Source organism: Vulpes vulpes, chromosome 8 (assembly GCF_048418805.1).
Source record: "Vulpes vulpes isolate BD-2025 chromosome 8, VulVul3, whole genome shotgun sequence".
Lineage (NCBI taxonomy): Eukaryota > Metazoa > Chordata > Mammalia > Carnivora > Canidae > Vulpes > Vulpes vulpes.
In genome coordinates, this window is record NC_132787.1 from 3882738 (window position 1) to 3893323 (window position 10586).

Here is a 10586-nt window from a genome sequence, read left to right on the forward strand (position 1 = left end):
ATTTAGATAAAAGTCGTGCCCAGAATATTCATCTCTGGGAACCTCAAAACCCAAAGTATGCAAAAAGTAGTTTCAAGCATTCATTTGTTTCTGTTTCTGTTTTTGTTTTTGTTTTTGTTTTTATTTTTCATAACAAGAAAGCCTGGGCTTTAGGGTACACGGAAATTTTCAAGAAAAATAGGAACAGGGACGACTGGTGCCTCGGTGGTCGAGCGTCTGCCTTGGGCTCAGGTCGTGGGCCCCGGGATCGAGTCCCGCAGGGAGCCTGCGTCTCCCTCTGCCTGTGTGTGTCTGTGTGTCTCATGCATAAATAAAATCTTTTAAAATTAAAAGAAAAATAAAAAAAGAAAAGAAAGGAACATTTAGGGGATCCCTGGGTGGTGCAGCGGTTTGGCGCCTGCCTTTGGCCCAGAGCGCGATCCTGGAGACCTGGGATCGAATCCCACATCGGGCTCCCTGCATGGAGCCTGCTTCTCCCTCTGCCTGTGTCTCTGCCTCTCTCTCTCTCTTTGACTATCATAAATAAATAAAAATTAAAAAAAAAATTTAAAAAAAAGGAACATTTACTTATTTTTAAGGATTTTATTAATTTATTTATTCACTAAGATTTATTTATTTATTCATGACAGACACAGAAAGAGAGAGGCAGAGACACAGGCAGAGGGAGAAGCAGCCTCGCAGTGGGGAGCCCGATATGGGACTCGATCCCGAGTGTCCAGGATCACGCCCTGGGCCGAAGGCAGGTGCCAAACCGCTGAGCCAGCGGGGCTGCCCTCCCCTTTTATTTTTATCTTTTTATTTAGGGAAAGAGCACAGCAGGGGGAGGGGAAGGGACAGAGGAGAGAATCCCGAGTGGACTCCAGAGTGGAGAGCCCTGGCCTGGGCTGGATCCCACAACCCTGAGGATCATGACCTGAACTGAAATCAAGAGTCAAATGTGTGATTTTCTCCCCTAGTCTACGGCTTGTCTTTTTATTCTCTTAACAGTGTCACAAAAAAAAAAAAAAAAAAAAAAAAACAGTGTCACCGTCTTGCCCCCTCTCCTCTCCCTGCCTCTGGCAACCACCAATCTGTTCTCTATATCTGTGAATTTGTTTTTTCCTTTTTAGTGGGGTTCACTAAACCCCACTTTTTTTGGTTATACACGTAAGTGAAATCATATGGTATTTGTCTTTCTCTGATTTTTTAAAAATATTTTATTTATTCATGAGAGGCACAGAGAGAAAGGCAGAGACACAGGCAGAGGGAGAAGCGGGCTCCATGCCGGGAGTCCGATGGAAGGACTAGATCCCAGGACGCCAGGATCATGACCTGAACCTAAGGTGAACACTCAACTGCTGAGCCACAGTCCGTGTAGTTTACATTTTTAAAAATAAATCTTATAAATTTAAAAATTATATAAATATACATATTGTATATTTTTATTTGCAAATTCAAGTCCTTTAGTAAATATAGGAATATTAAGATTTTCTAGTTCTTCTTCTGTCTGTTTTGGTATTGCGTCTTTCAGAAGTTTGCCACCTATCAAGTCTAAGTTGTTGAATATACTGGTATAGAGTTGTTCACAATATTCTCTTTTAATCCTTTTAATATCTATAGTGTTGGACCCTGGCTCACGGGTGCCAACGTGTCCCGGCGGACGCCCCAGAGACTCAGACCCCAGACAGGCAGATGCAATTAGCAAGAGGGTTTATTGGACGTTTGCGCAAACGGGCTCTCCGCCTCCGAAGAGGAAGAGAGCCCCGATTAGCAATTACAGGTATCTTTTAAAGGCAAAAGAAAAAAACTCGCTTAAAGACAAAAGAACCGCGGGAGTCACATAGCATCCAGGTTGATTTCTCAGAAGGTCAACATGAACCTATTCAGGGACATTCCAATCAGGGTGTGGGGGGAAATGGTTTTCTTATCACAAACAGAATGCTTTTTGTTGCTAAAACTTCAGGAAGGCACCTGGATGGGCTGCCTCTGGATTAGGGCTGGCCCTACTTACAGGGGGGGGTTTCTTCATTTTGGACCCTGGCTCACGGGTGCCAACGTGTCCCGGCGGACGCCCCAGAGACTCAGACCCCAGACAGGCAGATGCAATTAGCAAGAGGGTTTATTGGACGTTTGCGCAAACGTCCAATAAACCCTCTTGCTAATTGCATCTGCCTGTCTGGGGTCTGAGTCTCTGGGGCGTCCGCCGGGACACGTTGGCACCCGTGAGCCAGGGTCCAACAATAGAACTATAGAAATGCTTTTCTGCACTGTTACTGATATTTTGTGGGTTTTTTTTTTTATTGTCAATTTAGCTAGAGGTTTTTGTTTTTTCAAACTTTTATTTAAATTCTGGTTAGTTAACAGGACACCTGGGAGGCTCAATGGTTGAGCGTCTGCCTTTGGCTCAGAGCGAGATCCTGGGGTCCTGGGATGGAGTCTCGCATCAGGCTCCCTGCATGGGGCCTGCTTCTCCCTGTCTATGTCTCTGCCTCTCCCTGTGTGTCTCATGAATAAATAAATAACATCATTAAGAATAAAATAGGGCAGCCCGGGTGGCTCAGCGGTTTAGCGCAGCTTTTAGCCCAGGGTGTGATCTGGAGTCCCAGGATCGAATCCCACGTTGGGCTTCCTGCATGGAGCCTTCTCCCTCTGCCTGTGTCTCTGCCTCTCTTTCTCTGTTTCTCATGAATAAATAAATAAAATCTTTAAAATAAAATAAATAAAAATTAAAAAATAAATTCTAGTTAGTTAACATACAGTGTAATATATATTTCAGGAGGAGCATTTGGTGATTCATCACGTGCATATAACACCCAGTGCCCATCACAAGTACCCTCCTTAATCCCCAACACCCATTTAGCACATCCCCCACCCACCTCCCCTGCAGCAATGCAGGGGAATTCCCTATAGTTAAGAGTCTCTTATGGTTTGCCTCCCTCTCTTTTTTTTCCCTTCCCCTATATTCATCTATTTTGTTTCCTAAATTACACATACAACCGAAATCATATGGTATTTGTTTTTCTCTGGCTGACTTGTATTGTTTAGCATAATATACCCTAGCTCCAACCACGTCATTGCAAATGGCAAGATTTCATTCTCTTTGACAGCCAAACAACATTCCACCGTAAATGTTTACCACATCTTATTTATCCATTCATCAGTCGATGGACATCTGGGCTCTCCCCATAATTTGGTTATTGTTGATAACGCTGCTATGAACTTCAGGGTGCATGTGCCCCTTTGAATCAGTATTTTTGTTTCCTTTGGGTAAATGCCTAGCAGTGCAATTGCTGGGTTGTACTGTTTTAATTTTGTGAGGAGCCTCCATACTGTTTTCCAGAGTGGCTGCACCAGTTTGCACTCCCACCAGCGGTGCAAGAGAGTACCCCCTTCTCCACAGACTCATCAACGTCTGTTGTTTCCTGTGTAGTTAATTTTAGACTTTCTGGCCAGCATGAAGTGGTAGCTCACTGACGTTTTGATTTGTATTTCCCTGATGTCAAGTGATGTTGAGTATTTTTTTCATGCGTCTTTTGGCCATCTGGATGTCTTCTTTGGAAAAATGTCTATTCCTGTCTTCTGCCTATTTCTTAGCTGGATTATTTGTTTTTTGGGTGTTGAGTTTGATATGTTCTTTTTTTTTTTAAGATTTTATTTATTTATTCATGAGAGGCACACACAGAGAGAGAGAGAGAGGCAGAGACACAGGCAGAGGGAGAAGCAGGTTCCATGCAGGGAGCCCGATGTGGGACTCGATCCCGTGTCACCAGGATCACGCCCTGGGCTGAAGGCGGCGCTAAACCACTGAGCCACCGGGGCTGCCCTGATATGTTCAATCAATTGCCCTGATATCCAATTGATTTTGGATACTGACTCTTTATCAGATATGTCATTTGCAAATATCTTCCCCCATTTCCTAGGCTGCCTTTTAGTTTTGTTGATTGTTTCCCTTTTTCGTGCGGAAGCTTTTTATCTTGATGAAGTCTCTATAGTTCATTTTTTGCTTTTGTTTCCCTTGTCTCTGGAGAAGTATCAATAAGAGGTTGCTACAGCTAATGTCAAAGACATTGCTGTCTGTGTTCTCTAGGATTTTGATGGTTTCCTGTCTCACATTTAGGTCTCTCATCCATTTTTAATTTATTTTTGTGTATGGTGCAAGAAAGTGGTCTAGTTTCATTCTTCCCCATATTGCTGTCCAGTTTTCCCAACACCATTTGTTGAAGAGACTCTTTTTCCATTGGATTGTTCTTTCTCGTTTTGTCAAAAAGCTTTTTTGTTTTTCTTGTTTTGTTTTGAAAGGGAAGGGGAGAGAAAGTGAAAGGAAGGGCGAGGATATAGGGAGAGAATCTTAAGCAGGCTCCATACCCAGTGTGGGGCTGGATGAAGGACTCAGTCTGATGACTCTGAGATCATGACCGAGTTGAAATCCATATTAGGACACTTGGACATTTAACCTGTTGAGCCATCCAGGTGCCCCATTATTTTTTTTTTAATTGAAGGATAGTTGACATACATAATACAATTATATTACTTTCAGGTGTATAATGTAATCATTCAATATTTATATGCATTACAAAATGCTCACCGTCATAAACGTTATCTCTTGTCACCATTCAAAGTTATTACAATAATGGAGACACCTGGCTGGCTCTGTTGGTAGAGTATGTGACTCTTAATCTCAGAGTCATGAGTTCAGATCCCACGTTGGACACAGAGATTAAAGAAAAAATAATGGAGGGCAGCCCCGGTGGCCCAGCGGTTTAGTGCCGCCTTTAGCCCAGGGTGTGATCCTGGAGATCCGGGATCGAGTCCCACGTTGGGCTCCTGCATGGAGCCTGCTTCTCCCTCTGCTTATGTCTCTGCCTCTCTCTCTCTGTGTGTGTCTGTCATGAATAAATAAATAAAAATTTTTAAAAATGTAAACCTGGGACTAACTTAAGAATTTTTCTTTGTACTGTTTAATTAATTTATAAATATTTCACATACAACTAGCTTTCCTTTGTGTTTGTATATGATGCCCTAAATTCTGATAAAAGAGAGGATACAAATATTACTGAAAAAAGTAAAGAAAAAATAAACTAAAACCAAGCCCCCCACCCTCGCAGAGCTCAGCAGTTCAGATTGGTCCTCATTAAGTAATGAGTGAAAGAAGCAAGGTACAAGCTTGCATGAACGGGGAAGTGGAAAGGTCTTTGTGGTTATAAAAGTTTTGATGTTTTTTATTTGACTTTCTGATTGTAAAAATGAGAAATATCACATCAAGAAACAAAGTTATTGGGGATCCCTGGGTGGCTCAGCAGTTTAGCGCATGCCTTTGGCCTGGAGTCCTGGGATCGAGTCCCACATCAGGCTCCCTGCAGGGAGCCTGCTTCTCCCTCTGCCTGTGTCTCTTCCTCTCTCTCTGTCTCTCATGAATAAATAAATAAAATCTTTAAAAAAAGAAACAAAGTTATTACAATATTGTTTACTATATTCCCTATACTATATATCACTGTACATTTTTTATCCGTATTTATTTTATTGCAGTTAAGTTTGTACCTCTTAATCCTCTTCACCTATTTTGCCCATTCCCCCATGCTCCTCCCCTCTGGCAACCACCAATTTGTTCTCTGTATTTATGAGTCTCTATTTTGTCTTGTTTTTTCATTTGTTTTGTTTTTTGGATTTCACATATTAGTGAAATCACAAAGGATTTGTCTTTTTCAGGCTACTTTTAGCATAACACCCATGTTGTTGCAAATGGCAAGATTTCACTCTTTTTATGGCTAATATTCCAAACTACATTCACTATTCACTATCACTATTCACTATTTCACTATCCATTCATCTGTTCATAGGTGATATCCTGATTCCATATCTTGGCTCTTGTATATAATGCTGCAAGGAACATAGGGATGGCTATATCCTTTCGAGTTAGTGTTTTCATTTTCTTTGGGTGCATATCTAGTAGTGGATTGCTGGATTGTATGATATTTCTATTTTTAGTTTTTCGAGGAACCTCCACAGTGTTTCCATACTGGCTGCACCAATTTACATTCCCATCAATAGTGCATGAGGGTTTGATACTAGTCATTCTGACAGGTGTGAAGTGATATCTCATTGTGGCTTTGATTTCCCTGATGATTAGTGATGTTGAGCATCTTTTCATGTAGCTCTTGGCCATCTGGATGTCTTATATCTATTCAGGTCCTCTGCCCGTTTTAAAAAAAATTATCTGAGAGAGAGAGAGAGTGAGTGAGGGAGATGGGCAGAAAGAGGGAGGGAGAATCTGAAGCAGACTCCATGCTGAGCGCAGAGCCCTACAACCCTGAGATCATGACTGAGCTGAAACCAAGAGTTGGATGCTTAACCAGCTGAGCCACCTAGGCACCCCTGTCCTCTGCCCATTTTTAAATCAGATTGGGGGTTTTTGGTGTTGCATTGCATGGGTTATTTATATATTTTGTATATTTACCCATTATTAAATATATCCTTTATATATATCTTCTCCAGTTCAGATTGCTTTTTATTTTGTTGAAGATTTCCTTTACTTTGCAGAATCCTTTTAGTTTGCTGTAGTCCCAATTGTTTGTTTTTTGTTTTTTTGCCCTTGCCTGAGAAGGCTAAGAAAATATTGCTAAGACTAATGTCCAAGAGATAACTGGTTATGTTTTCTTTTAGGATTTTTATGGTTTCAGGTTTTGCATTTAGGTCTTTATTATTATTATTATTATTATTATTATTATTATTATTATTTGCATTTAGGTCTTTAATCCACTTTGAGCTTGTTTTTCTATATGGTATAAGAAAGTATCATTCTTTTTTTTTTTTTAAAGATTTTATTTATTTATTCATGAGAGACATGGGGCGGGGGGCAGAGACACAGGCAGAGGGAGAAGCAGGCTCCATGCAGGGAACCCGACGTGGGACTCGATCCCAGGTCTCCAGAATCAGGCCCTGGGCGGAAGGTGGCACTAAACCACTGAGCCACCTGGGCTGCCCAGAAAGGATCATTCTTTTGCATTTTTTGCATATATGCTTTCTTTTGCATATGTTTTCCTAACATCATTTTTTTTTTTTTTATGATAGTTACAGAGAGAGAGAGAGAGAGGCAGAGACACAGGCAGAGGGAGAAGCAGGCTCCATGCACCGGGAGCCTGACGTGGGATTCGATCCAGGGTCTCCCGGATCGCGCCCTGGGCCAAAGGCGGGCGCCAAACCGCTGCGCCACCCAGGGATCCCCCTAACATCATTTTTTGAGGAGACTATCTTTTCCTTCATGGTATGTTCTTGCCTCTTTTGTCATAGATTAAGTGACTATATGAATATGGGTTTATTTCTGGGCTTTCTATTCTGTTCTATTGATATATGTGTTTATTTTTGTTCCATTGCCATACTATTTTGACTACTCTAGCTTTATAGTATAGTTTGAAGTCTGGGAGTGTGAAACATTTACCTTTGTTCTTCTTAAGATTGATTTAGCTATCCAGGGTGTTTTTTAGTTCCATGCAACTTGTAGGATTATTTGTTCTAGTTCTGTGAAAAATGCTATTGGTATTTTGACAGGGATTGCATGGGATCTGTAGATTGCTTTGGGTAGTTTGGACATTTTAACGAAATTAATTAGCTCATGCTAATCCATAGTATGGTATATCTTTCCATTTATTTGTATTGTCTTCAATTTCTTCCATCAGTGCTTTAGAATTTTCAGAGCACAGGTCTTTCACCACCTTGGTTAAATTTTTTTCCTAGGTATTTTATTGTTCTGGGTGCAATTGTGATTGTTTTCTTTTTGGTAGAGACTTTAGGTTTTTCTTTATGTGATGTCATGTCGACAAATAGTGACAGTTTTACTTCTTCCTTACCAATTTATTTATTTTTCTTATCTGATTGCTGTGGCTAGGACTTCCAGGACTATATTGAATAAAAGTGACAAGAGTAGACATATTTGTCTTGTTCTCAATCTGAGAGAAAAAGCTGTTTTTCAGTATTCAATACGATGTTAGCTATAGGTTTGTCATCCATGGCCTTTATTGTATTGCGGTATGTTCCCTCTAAATGCACGTTGTTGAGATTTTTTTTTAACATGAATGGATATTCTTTTTTGTCAAATACTCTTTGGCATCTGTTGAGATGATAATAAGGCTTTAAAATCCTTTCTCTTGATAATGTGATGTATCATGCTGATTGATTTGTAAATATTGAACATCCTTGTATCCCTGGAATAAATCCTACTTGATTGTGGCAAATGATTCTTTTTAATGTATTGTTAAATTCAATTTGCTGATATTTTGTTGCAGGTTTTTGCAACTACAGTCTTTGTTTTAAAGTCCGTTTGGTCTAAGTATTGCTACCCTAGCCTTCTTTTTTTCTTCTTCCATTTGCCTGGCTTATGTTTTTTCAGCCTACATGTGTCTTTAGGTCTGAAATTAGTCTCTTGTAAGCACCATATAAGTGGGTCTTTTTTTTTTATTTTTTAATCCAGTCACCCTATGTCTTTTGATTGGAGCATTACATCCATTTACATTTAAAGTAATTATTGATAGGTATGATTTATTGCCATTTTGTTACTGTGTAAACTATACTAAAAAAAAATTAAAAATAAATTGCAGTCTGTACTCTAATAGTCTCTTTTGGTGGAGGGAAATGTTATATAACTGAATTCCAGTTGCCTGAAGTGAGCGCTGGGCAAAAAATAAGAAGTTGTTGGTAGAAGTTGCTCCTCCCTGATTAGAAATACATACCTAAAGAGTAATTAAGACATCCTTTTGAAGTGAAAAAACAAGAGCATCCCCCAGTGCTGTCAATATATTTTAGAAGAGTTCCTTAATGTTAACACTCAGGGCTATCAAGTGAATCTGAATAGTACTCAGGAAATATAAATAGGAAAAGACTAATTACTATTAAGGAATTAGGAAAAGACTACTATTATTAGGAAAAGACTAAGACTACTATTAAGACTAATAACATACATTATTATGCTGATTGCTATGCAAGTGTTACCCACTAATTCCTTATAAAACCTTGTTAATGAAAAACCTAGGGTTTCTTTTAAGAAAGGGCAGTTGAGGGCAGCCCGCATGGCTCAGTGGTTTAGCGCTGCCTTCAACCCAGGACCTGATTCTGGAGACCCGGGATTGAGTCCCACGTTGGGCTCCCTGCATGGAGCTTGCCTATGTCTCTGCCTTTCTTTATCTGTGTGTCTCTCAAGAATAAATAAATAAAATCTTAAAAAAAAAAAAAAAAAAGAGCAGTCGATGTCCTGTCAGTGTGGCTTACAAGCCTATAAAACTCATAGTCTTCTACCTCTTGAGTGTTAAACCAGTAATGATCCCTGAGAGACTTTTTTTTGAGAGGGAGAGAGAGTGCACACACCTATGTTTATGTGACCACACACAGAGAGGGGAGAGGAAGAGAGAGACTCAAGTAGGCTCCATATTCAGCCTGGAGCCCAGTGTGGGGCTCGATCTCATGACACTGATATCATGATCTAACCAAAATCAAGAGTGGACTCAGGCTCCCTCCCCCAAGAAAATTAGTAGATGGAAAACTCATGCTTATTTTCAGTTAAATCCTGAAAGTAGGTTAAAGCAAAGCAAAATGACAACAACAAAAACAAAATGCTTGGTTTTTGGTTAGTTGAATATAAAAACAAGGATGAGAAAATGATTTCTCCTTTACTACATAGGTTCCCAAAGCTCAAAGGAGATGTGAATTTATTATTATTAATATTAGATCTGAATTCAATCAACTTATTCTTTTGCTTTAATAATTTAACTTATAGATTAGTCATGATAAAATTTATCCCAGGGGGATCCCTGGGTGGCGCAGCGGTTAAGCGCCTGGAGACCCAGGATCGAATCCCACGTCGGGCTCCCGGTGCATGGAGCCTGCTTCTCCCTCTGCCTGTGTCTCTGCCTCTCTCTCTCACTGTGTGCCTATCATAAATAAATAAAATTTTAAAAAAAGAAAAAAAATAAAATTAAAAAAAAGTTTATCCCAGGTTGGATTCTCTCTCTTACCTAGTGAGCATTTTAGCCACTTCTCCTCATAGTTAATTTAGAGAGCCCAAGGAATACAAAATTCAGGCAATGGTATTCAAGAAAATAGGTTTAGAAAGTAGGTAAAATGCTGTAAGAAAGTCACATTACACACTTTTAAATAAAAAGTAAATTATTTGAGGGATGCCTGGGTGGCTCAGTGGTTGGGCATCTGCCTTTGGCCGGGGTCATGATCCCGGAATCCTGGGATCCAGTCCCTGAGTCCTGCATCAGGCTCCTTGCAGGGAGCCTACTTTTCCCTCTGCCTGTGTCTTTGCCTCTCTCTCTCTGTGTCTCTCATGAAATAAATAAATAATATCTTTTTAAAAAAGTAAATTATTTGGGGGTATCTGAACCATTGTTCTTTTCTGGCATAAGAAGGAAGTATTGGGTGGGCAGCCTGGGTGGCTCAGCGGTTTAGTGCCGCCTTCAGCCCAGGGCGTGATCCTGGAGTCCTGGAATCAGGTCCCCCGTCAGGCTCCCTCCATGGAAACTGCTTCTCCCTCCGCCTGTGTCTCTACCTCTCTCTCTGTGTCTCTCATGAATAAATAAATAAAATCTTAAAAAAAAAAAGAAGGGAAGTATCAA

General features: G+C 40.3%; 1 protein-coding gene across 1 annotated transcript in view; it reads right to left on the minus strand.

Moving 5' to 3' along the window:
• Positions 1-10586, minus strand: part of ATF1 (activating transcription factor 1) — a 255115-nt gene that overhangs the window by 127671 nt on the left and 116858 nt on the right. The window lies entirely within an intron of this gene.